Below are 14,668 nucleotides of genomic sequence, written 5' to 3'. Positions count from 1 at the left end.
TGGCTGGCGCCTTAGCTGGTTGAGCCACAGGCGCTGAGCCGTGAAGATTACTTTTAAACTGTAAAGGCATTCTGTCATTGTTAGATGGAAGCAACTGCTGATCCTGCAGGCCCCGAGGCAGTGAGATAGCAACTCAGTGTTGAAACTTAGGTACACCACAAAATCTGCACTCAGCTTCCTGGGCCACAAAGTGAAGATAAGCAGTTACTCCCAATTCAACTACAAAACAAATATGAAAGCACTTTGCAAACCTACAAGTATTTTGATTAATGACTAAAGAATTACAATGTACCAAGAGAAAAAGTAGTGCTGTCTCTAAAAAGTTCAAGTTTTCTAGACAACCTAAACATTAGCCAATCTGGAGTGGCAGTCACAGTTAACCTTCTGAAACATCAGTAGGCTATCTCCTCACTTAGCACAAAAGCCCACTTAGCTCACCAGTCAAGAGCCTTCACCTGTGGGAGGGACTGACACCTCTGAGGTCACATCTCAAAGTAAGTTTCATTATGAAGACTGCTCCTTCCCTGAGGTACTCATGACTGCACTGGTAGGAACAACTTGACTAGTGAGGGTGTTGGGAAATGGACACTTCTTTTCTTTGGAGACAGAGTTTCACTATGTCAACCTTGGTACAGTGCTGTGGCATCACAGCTCAGCAACCTCAAATTCTTGAGCTTATGTGATTCTCTTGCCTCAGTCTCCCCAGTAGCTGGGGCTACAGGAGCCCACCACAATGCCTAGCTATTTTTTTTGCAATGCCTAGCAGTTGCCATTGTTGTTTTAGCTGGTCTGGGCCAGGTTCGAACCGGCCAGCCTAGGTGTATGTGGCCAGCGCCCTACCCACTGAGCTATGGGCACTGCTGAAATAGGCACTTTTTAAAGGTGTTGATAAGGACTGTAAATTACCAAATCTTTATGGAAAGCAAGACAATTTCTCAGCATGTTCTTTTTTTTTTTTTTTTTTGAGACAGAGCCTCAAGCTGTCCCCCTGGGTAGAGTGCCGTGGCATCACAGCTCACAGCAACCTCCAACTCCTGGGCTCAAGCGAGTCTCCTGCCTCCGCCTCCCAAGCAGCTGGGACCACAGGCGCCCGCCACAACGCCTGGCTATTTTTTGGTTGCAGCCGTCATTGTTGTTTGGCGGGTCCGGGCTGGAGATTCGAACCCGCCACCTTAGGTGTACGTGGCTGGCGCCTTAGCCAGTTGAGCTATAGGCGCCGAGCCTCTCAGCATGTTCTTAAAGCACATACTTCATATAGGACTTCTGGTTCCTGCTAAATTTAGCTAAACACATAAGACATTACATTTAAAACAAAATAAAACAGAAGATAACTTTGAAAGGTGGACAGAAGGAAGCAGACTGGCTAGGGACCTCAGAACCCAAAGAAAAACCATTGAGTTCTCAGTTTCTTTTTTGCTTTGTATGTCCCAGACTAGGTACCAGAGAAGCCTGCAACCTAGAAATACCAACAGATAGGGCACAAAAACTCACTCTCTAGCCAAAGGATGAAATGAACAGTACGAAGGAAACTTTTTTTTTTGCAGTTTTTGGCCAGGGGCTGGGTTTGAACCTGCCACATCTGGCATATGGGGTCAGCGCCCTACTCCTTTGAGCCACAGGTGCTGCCCAAAACATCATCATTTATTTTTTAGAGACAGTGTCTTACTTTATCGCTCTCAGTAGAGTGCCATGGCTTCACAGCTCAGCAACCTCCAGCTCTCGGGCTTAGGCGATTCTCTTCCCTCAGCCTCCAGAGTACTGGGACTACAGGCACCTGCCACAACGTCTGGCTATTTTTTGTTGCAGCTTGGCCGGGCCAGATTCGAACCCGGGGCTGGCGCCCTGCTCCCTGAGCCACATGTTTTCCTGTAGCCAGACTCCTCAGAAAACACTGCAGCCCCACCCTCATCCCATTCAGGTGATGTAAGAATAGAGACCAGGGACTTTCATCCACACCTAGTGATAATGAGCCCTTCCCACATCCCTCCCCCACTACAACAGTCAGTGGAGATCAGGTGAGAAGCCTGGATTCCAACTCCACCCAGCAGTAAAGAGGGAGCACCCTCTTCTTTCCCAGGCAGGGTGGTATCACAAATGACTAAGGGGGAACTCTTAAGTCCACCGCACAGGACCCCCTCCCTAATGTACCCCTCCCAGGAACAATGAGGCAGCCAGCAGTCAGAGGAAGCCTGCTGTGCTCTGCTCAGAGACTTAAGTAAGATCAAGAGTCTCATAACTTAACACCCAAGTGTCCTTGTGGCATGAAAGATCACTCCTCACACCAAGAACTGAGATGATCCCAAAGAAAAAAAGACAATTTAATCTATTACACCCTCACCAGTCACCAACGCAGACACTCAGACTAAGATGATATAGATGTTAGAATTATATGATGAGCATTCCAAACAAGCCATCATCAAAATGCTTCCATGAGTAACTTGTACAGGCTTGAAACAAATGAAAAAAAGTTTCAGCAAAGTAGACCAAGGTGGCTGGATTGCTTGAGCTCAAGAGTTCAAGACCAACCTCAGCAAGAGGGAGATCCCCTTGTAGTCCCAGTTGCTTGGGAGGCTGAGGCAAGAGAATTGCTTAAGCCCAAGAGTTTGATGTGAACTGTAATGCCACAGCACTCTACTCAGGGTGACAGCTCAAAAAAAAAAAAAAGAGCAAGATCCCATCTCTAAAAAAACAGCCTGGTGTTGTGGTGAGTGCCTGTAGTCCCAGCTACTTAGGAGGCTGAGACAAAAGAATCACTTGAGCCCAGGAGTTTGAAGTTGCTGTGAGCTGGGGCAGCGCCAGTGGCTCAGTGGGTAGGGCATCAGCCCCATATACCGAGGGCTGGGGGTCCAAACCCAGCCCCGGCCAAACTGCAACAAAAAAATAGCCGGAAAAAAAAAAATAGCCAGGCATTATAGCAGGTGCTGATAGTCTCAGCTACTCGGGACACTGAGGCAAGAGAATTGTCTAAGCCCAGGAGTTGGAGGTTGCTGTGAACTGTGACATCATAGCACGAGGGTGAGAAAATGAGACTCTGTCTCTAAAAAAAAAAAAAGTTGCTGTGAACTATGATGCCACAGCACTCAACCCCCAAGGGGACTGAGTAAGACTCTGTCTCAAAACAACAAACAAACAAACAAACAAAAACTAAATTGGAACTAGCTGATTAACATTTATGTCCACAAATGGAAGCAAAACTCAATGGAATTCAAGTAGGTGGAAGAGGGGAAGGGAGATGGATAAATTCATACCTAGTGGGTACATAGCATGCTTTCCGGGTAAAGGGCGTATGTAACTTTGACTTAAAATATACAAAAGCAAACAATGTGACCAAAACATTTATACCCCTGTAATATTCTGACATTAAGAAAAGGAAAAGGAAAAGAAATTACCCAATCTGGAAAACAGACTGAAAAGAAAAAAGTGAACAAGGAACAATGAGGGAAATGTGGAACTGTAACAAAGATCTAATATTAATGACATCAGCAAACTAGAGGACAGAGGGAAGAGCTGAAAAAGTATTCAAAGAAATAATAGCTGACATTTCCCCAAATTTGGCAAAAGGCATAATTTACAGATTCAAGAAGATGAGCTAACTCTAAATGGAATAAACCCAAAGAAATGAACACTAAGACACATAATAAACTAAGAAAAAACCTTGACGATAGCTAGTGAGAAATGATGCATTATTCATGTAAGATATGATATATAAGATAAGATAAGATAGGAAAAAAAACAAACAAACACTTGAACATCATAATTCTTATCAGAAAAACTATGGAGGCCAAGAGGAACTAGCATAACATTTTTTAAAGTGCCAAAGGAAAAGAACTGTCAACTTAGAATCATATATCCAGCAATAATATCCTTCAGTAATAAAAGGAGAATCAACAGTTACAAATTCCTTTGTTCCTTCTCCACTCCCACTGCTTCACTTGACTAGCTTAGAAAATTAAAATTTTTTAAAAAGGGGAGTCAAGACATTCTCTGATGAATAAAAACTAAGAAAAGTTGTAGCCAGCTGATTTACCCTAAACAAATGGCTGAAAGAAGAAGTTCTTTAAACAGAAAAGTAAAGATAAAGGAACATCAATGGAGGAAGTAAAAGAGAAGGAACATGTATATGAGTACATATAATTTCCTTCTTAAGGCTCCTAAATTATGCTTGATAGCTGAAGCAAAAATTATAACACATCTAATCTAGCTCTAAATGTACATAGGGAGCTATTTAAAACAATTTAAATGAGCGTGGTGGTGCATTCCTATAGTCCCACCTACTCAGGATGAGGTAGGAGGATCACTGGAGTCCAGAAGTTTGAGGCTGCAGGGTGCTATAATCACAGCGGTGAGTAGCCACTGCACTCCTCCCTGGACAACACAGCAAGACTCCATCTCTAAAAATAAATTAATCAGTTGAATAATTAAATGGAGAAGGGCAAAGAGATGTTAAGAGAGATAATGTTTCTATACTTCACTCAAACTGCTAAATGATATCACTAAACTGCTAAGTTATACCTATATAATGTAATATCTAGACATCCACTAAAAAAAAAACCTATAAAAAGAAAAATACAAAATTTAGAATCATAAATCCAGCAATTTATCAAATTTAATTTCTATGCCATATATAAATAAAAACAAAATTTTAAAATACGTCCATCTAACCCACAAGAAGTCACGAAAAAAAAAGAGAAAAATGAAAAACACAGCCAAAAAAAAAAAAAAAAAGAACAAACTGGAAAACTTAAGTCTTTTTTTTTTGAGACAGAGCCTCAAGCTGTCCCCCTGGGTAGAGTGCCGTGGCATAGCTCACGGCAACCTCTAACTCCTGGGCTCAAGTGAGTCTCCTGCCTTCGCCTCCCAAGTTGCTGGGACCACAGGCACCCGCCACAACGCCTGGCTATTTTTTTTGGTTGCAGCCATCATTGTTGTTTGGCGGGCCCAGAGTGGATTCGAACCCGCCACCTTAGGTGTATGTGGCTGGGGCCTTAGCCACTTGAGCCACAGGTGCTGAGCCCTAAACTTAAGTCTTAAACTGTCAATAATTACATTTAATGTAAATGATGTAAATACCAATTAGAAGGCACAGATGGGCAAGTGGATAAAATGGGGCCCAATTATAGGTTTGTTTATAAGAAAGTCACTTCAAATATAATAATATATCAGATTAGGCCATCTCTGGGAAAAAAAACCTTATGTAATGCTATAAGATTGAAAGTAAAAGAATGAAAAATGATAAAGAATATCCTGCAAATATCAAATAAAAGTGGCTATATTATTATCAGATGAAGTAGACTGCAGAACAAAGGAAATTACCAAATACATGAATTTCAGAATTGAAAAATGCAATAAGCAAAATAATAGCCAAAGAATAGAAACAGCCCAGAGGTCCTTCAGTGGATGAACAGTTAAACTGTGGTACATCCACAGCTTGGATGCAATCAAAAGAAACAAACTACTAATATACACAACAGGCCTGTATGAATCTCCAGGGAATCATGCTAAGTGGAAAACGCCAATCCTAAAATGCTGTATGATTCCCTCTATTTGGCATTCTTTTTTTTTTTTTTTTTAATTGAGACAGTCTTACTTTGTCACCCTCTGTACAGTGCTTTGACATCACAGCTCACATTAACCCCAAATTCTTGGGCTCAAGCGATTCCCTTGCTTTGGCCTTCCCAGTAGCTGGGACTACGGGCCCCTACCACAAGGCTAGGCTATTGTTTTTGTTTGTTTAGCAGGCCCAGGTCAGGATCGAACCCATCACCCCTGAAGCATGTAGGTGGCACCCTAACCACTAAACTACAGGAGCCCAGCCTATTTGGCATTCTTGACACATCAAAATTAGGGAAATGGAGAAGAGATTTGAGGAGTTGAGGGTTGGGGCCAGAGGGTCATGGGGGTGGCTTTAAAAAGAAAACAGGACAGATCCTTGGGGTGATGAAAACATTCTGTATCTTGAATTTTTTTTTTTTTTTTGAGACAGAGCCTCAAGCTATCCCCTGGGTAGAGTGCCGTGGCATCACAACTCACAACAACCTCCAACTCCTGGGCTCAAGCGAGTCTCCTGCCTCAGCCTCCCAAGTAGCTGGGACCAAAGGTACCCACCACAACGCCTGGCTAATTTTTTTTTGGTTGCAGCCATCATTGTTGTTTGGCAGGCCCAGGCTGGATTCCAACCCTCACCTTAGGTGTATGTGGCTGGCACCTTAGCCACAGGCGCTGAGTCCAGTATCTTGAATTTTACTAATTACAGTACCTGGTTGTGATATTTACTATAGTTTTGCGAAATATTACTACAGAAAAAAACTGGGTAAAGGGTCATGGGATCTCTCTGTACTAATATGACTTCATACAATAAATTTGTATGTACAATTTCTTAAAACTGTTATAATTCTCAAAATACACTTCTTAATAATATATTTATCTCAGGATAAAACCTAAAAACTGGGTGACACTGTGGGTCAAGGAGTAGGGCGCCAGCCCCATATGCCGGAGGTAGCAGGTTCTAACCCAGCCCCAGCCAAAAACTGCAAAAAAATTAAAAAAATAAAAAAACAAAATAAAAATTGTTCTAAAAAAAAACAAACCTAAAAACTTTAGCCAGGCGTTGTGGTGGGCGCCTGTAGTCCCAGCTACTCGGGAGGCTGAGACAAGAGAATCTCCTAAGCCCAGGTGTTGGAGGTTACTGTGAGCTGTGACGTCAGGGCACTCTACGGAGGGTGATAAAGTGAGACTCTGTCTCTACAAAAAAAAAAAAACCCTAAAAACCGGGAAAGTAGATGGTACTGTATTTTTATCAAATGGGGTGAAGAATAGTATCATTTAAAAAAGCAGTTCCTTTGTGATACAGATATAAGGTAAACATTTGGTATGTAATACATTTTGCATTCAAATTTAAACAAAAACATGTATGAGTATGTATTTCTGAGATTCAAGTTAGTGGTTAAAACTGAATTGTGGTGATGGCTGTGTAACTACGAATATACTACAAACCACTGAAATGTTCACTTTAAATGAATTGTATGGTATGTGAATTGTATCTCAATAAGGCTGTCAGTTATGGGAAAAAACTGAAATGTGAAAAGTACTAAGGATACGATAACCTTTATCCAACTTCCCAAGAACCAGTCCTCAGCTTAATTTCAAAGCTGCAAAAGTGTTATGTATTTTCCTATCAGGTGAGTCTACACAGCAAAATGTGGTTTGACTGTGGCACTTAGAGCTGCCCTGCAAAAAACCCCTCAAATCCCAAGCCACCCTTCTAAAGGTCAGCTGCTCAGGAAAGTATACCTGGAAATCAACCTCAAAGTACAAGACAAGGCATAAGAAAATCCCAAGAGTCCCCCTGGTTCTATGTTTTGGACAAAGGGGTGGAGACACCAGGTAGAGCACGCGGGGGTCCGGGTGGGGCACTGCGGTAAAGTTTTCTACTCAACCTCAGCACATAACTCACATCCAAGTCACATACAATTTCGAGAGGGAGAAAAATGCCTTAACACTGTTTCTACGGAAAATGGGTGTCCATTTGACCCAACTTTGAGCAGCAGATGCCGGGACAGCGCCAAGGTCAGCGCTGTGACCTGCACGGGCAGTCCCCAGTCTGGCTACGCCGAAGCTGGGCACTCCCTACAGAACGCGAGGACACGACCCAAGCAGGCAGACGCGTTACAGACAAAGCGACGCAGACCACTTGGGCGGGGAGTAGGAAGCAGCCAGAGCGAGGTGGACACCGTCGGACCTCAGTCTGCCACGTGACGCCCGGCGCGACCTTGGTGGTCACCCTGGATGCCCCGCCGCCCGCTCCCTCACATCCGCCGTCCAGCCCGCCCAGCGTTTACCCGCAACCAATGGCACACCTCTCCGCGCCCCGCGCGACCTGGGCGCGCGCCCGTACCCGCCAATCTCCGCCTGCCGGGCGGGCACTCTTACACCATTGGCTTCCATGCCCGTCCGTCAGGCCTCGTCCCTCCCATCACCCTCCGTCAGCCTTGCTCCATCCAGCTCCACTCCTCTGTCACCGCGGTGCCCGGAGCATCAAGGACGCTGCGGCCACATCCTCTGCCACGACCCCCAAACCCGAACCGGCAAGCGTCGCGCCTCCTGACTCCGGGAGGGGCACAGCGGCAGCGCGAAGTTACCTGTCTCCGGCTCAGCTCCACCCGAATGCGGCGCCGACACCCCACTCCGGGGCACCAAACTCTCGGCCCCGCCCCGGCGTGTGGCGTCAGCACGTAGCCCTACCCAGAGGAGAAGGCCCGCCTCCCTGGCTGTGGGTGGGGCTGTGGAATCACAGAGCCGCGTCGGGCGTGACCGCGCTTGTATGACGTCACTGCAGGTTTGAGTCAGTGTTTTTGTAGCGCTGGAGGAACGGCTGCGTGTGTGGACCTTGGGAGGCTTCTATGTTACTTTTATAAAAATAAAATTGTCTCAGAAATAAAAAAGGATGTCTCCAACATCTCGTAGGAACCCATTAAGTGATAGTAAGGTTAATGGGAAATTTATCACTGCACAAAAATACTTAATTTGAACAAAATCTATCTTACTGAACATCTGTTTTGCAGACAGGCTTGCTTTCTTTCTTTTTTTTTTTTTTTTTTTTTTTTGAGACGGAGCCTCAAGTTATCCCCCTGGGTAGAGTGCCATGGCATCATGCTCACAGCAACCTCCAACTCCTGGGCTCAAGCGAGTCTCCTGCCTCCGCCTCCCAAGTAGCTGCGACCACAGGCGCCCGCCATAACGCCTGACCATTTTTTGGTTGCTGCCATCATTGTTGTTTGGGGGGCCGGGCTGGGGATTCGAACCCGCCACCTTAGGTGTATGTGGCTGGCGCCTTAGCCACTTGAGCCACAGGCGCCGAGCCCAGACAGGCTTTCTGACAAAAGCTTCACCTGCACGATTGTGTGATGATCTGTGATATAGATGTTTCTATCCCCACTCCACAGATGACAAGAGCCACTATGGGGTCCCTACCTGGGTTGCTCTGACCCGAGAGCCAATGTTGCCAATTAACCTATCACATTCTCACTATTTCGAAATGTTAAAATTTGGCAAAAAAGTTGTCTTAGAATTTGTAAAATATGATAAATAATATTCAATCAGATATTGAAAAACTTAGTCCCTTGGCAGTTTTCCCATCTTCATAACAGCAAGGAGAAAGCCTTATTTCGTGCTATTTGTAACTCCATTATTTTTCTTCTTTCTCTTTTTAACAGAGATCATACTTTAGGCTCAAAGCTTTTGTGGGCAATAATATAAAGCTTGAGATTAAATTGCTTTCATTCGTGGTTATTTGACTATTTATGGCACGAAATACTGGTTTTCACCATTTACAGTAAGAATAAAGAGTTTTCTAATAAGTGGTTATATTAAAAGGTAATAACTAGACACTAGGCATTAGTATGAGAATGTAGCATCCAAATGACTGGAATTAAGGAAACTCTGTTCCAGCCTGTCTTGTATGTTCTCTTGTATTTTCCCAACAAGATAACAAACTACTTAAAGACAAGGACTATGCTGTGAATCACAGCAGCAGCAGCAGATACTGGGGTGACAGGGGGCGGTAATCTGACCAGCGTGATAGTCCCCTAGAGGACACAAATATCTGAATTTTGGCCACTCTTCAAACCAAGGTTATGCCACCCCTCTACAGGTATGATATAAACTTCAAACAATTTCTAAAAGAGAAAGGCAAAGAAAGATGTGCTTTTCATTTTTATTGTTGGGGATTCTTTGAGGGTACAAGAAACCAGGTTACACTGATTGTATTTGCACTTGTTAGGTAAAGTCCCTCTTATAATTGTGTCTTGTCCCCAAAATGTGTGTCACACACTGAGACCACTACCCCTCCCTCCCTCTCTCTGCTCTTTCCTTCTCCCACCCACTCCCTTTTTCCCTCTCTCTGCTCTTCCTTTTCCTCCATCCCCTCCCTCCTTCTCTCTCTCTCTCTCTCTGTTCCCTCCTTCCCCTACCCCCCACTGTGTATTAGGTCATTAATTGTCCTCATATGAGAATTGAGTACATAGGATTCATGCTCCTCCATTCTTGTGATGTTTTACTAAGAATAATGTGTTCCACTTCCATCCAGGTTAATACAAAGGATGTAAAGTCTCCATCTTTCTTAATGTCTGAGTAGGATTCCATGGTATACATATACTATAAGCTTGTTAATCCATTCCTGGGTTGATGGGCATTTAGGCTGTTTCCACATTATGGTGATTGTAAATTGAGCTGCAATAAACAGTCTAGTGCAAGTGTCCTTATGATAAAAGGATTCTTTTCCTTCTGGGTAGATTGATCCTGGGATTGCAGGATCAAATGGGAGGTCTGGCTTGAGTTCTTTGAGAGTTCTCTATACTTCCTTCCGTAAAGGTTGTATAAGTTTGCAGTTGCACCAGCACTGTAAAAGTGTTCTTTCTCTCTGCATCCACGCCAGCATCTGTGGTTTTGAGATTTTGTGATGTGGGCCATTATCGCTGGGGTTAGATGATATCTCAGGGTGGTTTTGATTTGCATTTCTCTAATAATTAGGAATGATGAGCATTTTTTCATATGTTTGCTAGCCATTCCTTAGAGCCATAACCTTAGAGAAGGTTCTGTTGATGTCTCTTGCCCATTGATATATGGGATTGTTGGCTTTTTTCAGGTGGATTAATTTGAGTTCTCTATAGATCATAGTTATCAAGCTTTTGTCTGATTCAAAATATGCAAATACCCTTTCCCATTGTGTAGGTTGTCTGTTTGCTTTCGTTGTTGTCTTCTTAGCTATACAGAAGCTTTTCAGTTTAATTAAAGTCCCATTTATTTATTTTTGTTGTTGTTGCAATTGCCATAGAAGTCTTCTTCATGAAGTCTTTCCCCAGGCCAATATCATCAAGTGTTTTTCATATTCTTTCTTTGAGGATTTTTATCGTTTCATGCCTTAAATTTAGGTCTTTTATCCGTCTAGAATCAATTTTTGTGAGTGAAGAAAGGCGCAGATCCAGTTTCAGTCTTTTTTTTTTTTTTTTACAGAGCCTTAAGCCATCACCCTGGGTAGAGTGCCGTGGCATTACAGCTCACAGCAACCTCCAACTCCTGGGCTCAAGCGAGTCTCCTGCCTCCGCCTCCCAAGTAGCTGGGACCACAGGCGCCCGCCACAACGCCCGGCTATTTTTTGGTTGCAGCCGTCATTGTTGTTTGGCGGGTCCGGGCTGGGGATTCGAACCCACCACCTTAGGTGTACGTGGCTGGCGCCTTAGCCAGTTGAGCTATAGGCGCTGAGCCCAGTTTCAGTCTTTTACATGTGGATATCCACTTCTCCCAGCACCATTTATTGAATAGGGATTGTTTCCCCCAGTGTATGTTCTTGTTTGGTTTATCGAAGATTAGGTGGCTGTAAGATGTTAGTTTCATTTCTTGATTTTTTGTTCAATTCAATGTCTATGTCTCTATTTTTGTGCCAGTACTACGCTGTTCTGACCATGATGGCTTTATAGTACAGCCTAAAATCTTTTAGGCTGATGACCCCAGCTTTGTTTTTATTGCTAAGAACTGCCTTAGTTATACGCGTTTTTTTTCCGGTTCCATACAAAATGCAGAATCATTTTTTCCAAGTCTTGAAAGTATGATGTTGGTATTTTGATAGGGATGGCTTTGAATCTGTAGATTGCTTTGGGAATTATAAACATTTTAACAATGTTGATTCTTCCCAGCCATGAGCATGGTATGCTCTTCCATTTGTTAATATCCTCTGCTATTTCTTTTCTTAGGGTTTCATAATTTTCTTTATAGAGGTCCTTCACCTCTTTTGTTAGGTATAGTCCTAGGTGTTTCATTTTCTTTGAAGCTATAGTGAAGGGAGTTGTGTCCTTAATTAGCCTCTCATCCTGGCTGTTATTGGTGTTCACAAAGGCTACTGACTTGTGGACATTGATTTTATATCCTGAGATATTACTGTATTTTTTGATGACTTCCAGGAGTCTTGTGGTTGAGTCCTTGGAGTTCTCTTAGTATAAGATCATATCATCAGCAAAGAGGGAGAGTTTGACCTCCTCTGCCTCCATTTGGATGTCCTTTATTTTCTTCTCTTGCCTAACTGTATTGGCTAGAACTTCCAGCACTATGTTGACTTGTAATGGTGACAGAGGACAACCTTGTCTGTTTCCAGTTTTCTAAGTGGAAAAGCTTTTGGTTTTACTCCATTCAGTAAAATATTAGCTGTGGGTTTGTCATAGATGGCTTTGATCAGTTTAAGAAATATGCCACCTATGCCTGTACTCTTCAGTGTTCTAATTAGAAAAGGATGCTGGATTTTTCAAATGCTTTTTCTGCATCCATTGAGAGGATCATATGATCTTTGTTTTTGCTTCTGTTGATATGGTGAATAATGTTTATGGACTTGCGTATGTTAAACCAGCCTTGCATCCCTGGGAGATCATGATATATAACTTGATCATGATATATGACTTTTTTGGTTATAAGCTGTAATCTATTGGCTAGGATTTTGTTGAGAATTTTTGCATTTCATATTCATTAGTGCAATTGGTTTGAAGTTCCCCTTTTTAGTTGTGGTTTTTCCTGGTTTTGGTATGAGGGTAATGTTTGCTTCACAGAATGTGTTTGGGAAGATTCCTTCCTCCTCAAGTTTTTGGAATAATTTCTGCATTATGGGAATAAGCTCTTCTTTGAAGGTCTGATAGAATTCTGGTGTGAAGCCATCTGGACCAGGGCATTCTTTTGTTGGGAGTTTTTTTATTGTTTCTTTGATCTCAGTGCTTGAAATTGGTCTGTTTAGGAGATCTGTTTCTTCCTGGCTAAGTCTAGGTAGAGGGTATGATTCCAAATATTGATCCATTTCCTTCGTATTGTCAAATTTCTGGGCATAGACTTTCTTTCTTTCTTTTTTTTTTTTTTCCATTTGAGACAGAGTTTCATTTTCTTGCCCTCTGTAAAGTGTGGTAACATCACAGCTCATAGCAACCTCCAACTCTTGGGTTTAAGCAATTATCTTGCCTCAACCTCCCAAGTAGCTGGGACTACAGGTGTCCACCACAACACCTGGCTATTTTCAGTTATGGTTGTCATTGTTATTTGGCTGGCTCAGGCTGCATTCAAACCTGCCAGCTCCAGTGTATGTGGCTGACACCCTAGCTGCTGAGCTACAGGCACTGAGCCAGGTATAGAGTTTCTTGTAGTATCTAGAGATAATCTCTTTTTTTTTTGAGACAGAGCCTTAAGCCATCACCCTGGGTAGAGTGCCATAGCATCATAGCTCACAGCAACCTCCAACTCCTGGGCTTAAGTGAGTCTCTTACCTCAGCCTCCCAAGTAGCTGGGACTGCAGGTGCCTGCCACAACGCCCAGCTATTTTTTGGTTGCAGCCATCATTGTTGTTTGGCAGGCCCAGGCTGGATTCGAACCCACCAGCTCAGGTGTATGTGGCTGGCGCCTTAGCCACTTGAGCCACAGGTGCCAAGCCTAGAGATAATCTCTTATATCTCTGTGGCATCTGTTGTTATTTCCCCTTTATCATTTCTGATTGAGGTTACTAGAGATTTTACTTTTTTGTTTCTAGTTAGTCAGGCCAAAGGTTTATCTATTTTATTTATTTTTTAAAAACTCCTTGTTTCATTAATTTTCTGAATGATTCTTTTGTTTTCAATTGCATTAATCTATGATTTGATTTTGGATATTTCTTTTCTTCTGCTGGGTTTAGGCTTAGATTGTTCTTCTTTTTCCAATTCCATCACATGGCTTGTGAGTTTGTTGATGCACTGTCTTTCTGTTTTTCAGATGTAGGCATCTACAGTGATAAATTTTCCTCTCAGGACTGCTTTTGCTATATCCCACAGGTTTTGGTAGCTGGTGTTTTCACTGTTGTTATGCTCAAGGAAGTTAATGATTTCCTCTTTTATTTCTTCCTGCACTCAAATGTCATTCAGCATAAGATTGTTTAATTTCCATGCCTTTGTGTGGGGTTGAACATTTTTGATTGAGTTGAGTTCCACCTAGTGCCTTGTGGTCTGAAAAGACACAAAGTAAATTTTCAATTCTTTTGATTCTCTTGAGGTTTGGTTTGTGTCCCAGGATATGATTAATTTTGGAGAATGTTCCATGGGGCTATGAAAAGAATGTATATTCTTTAGCTTTGGGATGTAGTGTTCTATATATGTCTATCAAGCACAGTTGTTCTAGGGTCTCATTTAAGTCCCTTATATCTTTGTTTAATTTCTGTTTAAAAGATCTGTCCAGCTCTGTAAGAGGAATGTTAAAGTCCCCTGTTATTAGATATCATGTTGCTCAGAGTAATTAAGGTCTGTTTCAAGAATCTGGGAGCATTTAAGTTGGGTGCATAAATATTTAGAATTGAAATGTCTTCTTGTTGTATTTTTCCCTTGACCAATATGAAGTGTTTATCATTGTCTTTTTTGACTTTGGTTGCTTTAAATCCACATGTATCTGAAAATAAGATTGCAACCCCTCTTTTCTTCTGAATTCCATTTGTCTGGAAAAATTGTGTTGTAATACTTAACTCTGAGTTTCAAGTTGTCTTTTGAGCTAGGTATGTTTCCTGCAGACAGCAGATGGATGGCTTGTGTTTTTTAATGCAATCAGTCAGTCTGTGCCTCTTCAGTGGGGAATTCAAGCCATTAACATTTATTGGGATAATTGATAAGTGTGGTAGTGTTCT

General features: G+C 42.6%; 1 protein-coding gene across 1 annotated transcript in view; it reads right to left on the bottom strand.

Annotated features, from left to right (window-relative positions):
• The window catches only part of OGDH (oxoglutarate dehydrogenase), a 90,709-nt gene extending 82,433 nt beyond the window's left edge, over nucleotides 1-8,276 (bottom strand). Inside the window, exon 1 of the mRNA XM_023517739.1 lies at nucleotides 8,139-8,276. The gene's annotated coding sequence lies outside the window, so the exon portion shown is untranslated. The remainder of the gene's footprint in view (nucleotides 1-8,138) is intronic.
• Nucleotides 8,277-14,668: the final 6,392 nt, after the last annotated feature.

The sequence above is a fragment of the Otolemur garnettii genome, unplaced genomic scaffold (assembly GCF_000181295.1).
Source record: "Otolemur garnettii isolate 467f Iridium unplaced genomic scaffold, OtoGar3 scaffold00119, whole genome shotgun sequence".
In the NCBI taxonomy this organism is placed as follows: domain Eukaryota; kingdom Metazoa; phylum Chordata; class Mammalia; order Primates; family Galagidae; genus Otolemur; species Otolemur garnettii.
The sequence above is the reverse complement of the archived record's forward strand: the minus strand, read 5'-3'. Positions and strand labels throughout refer to the sequence as shown.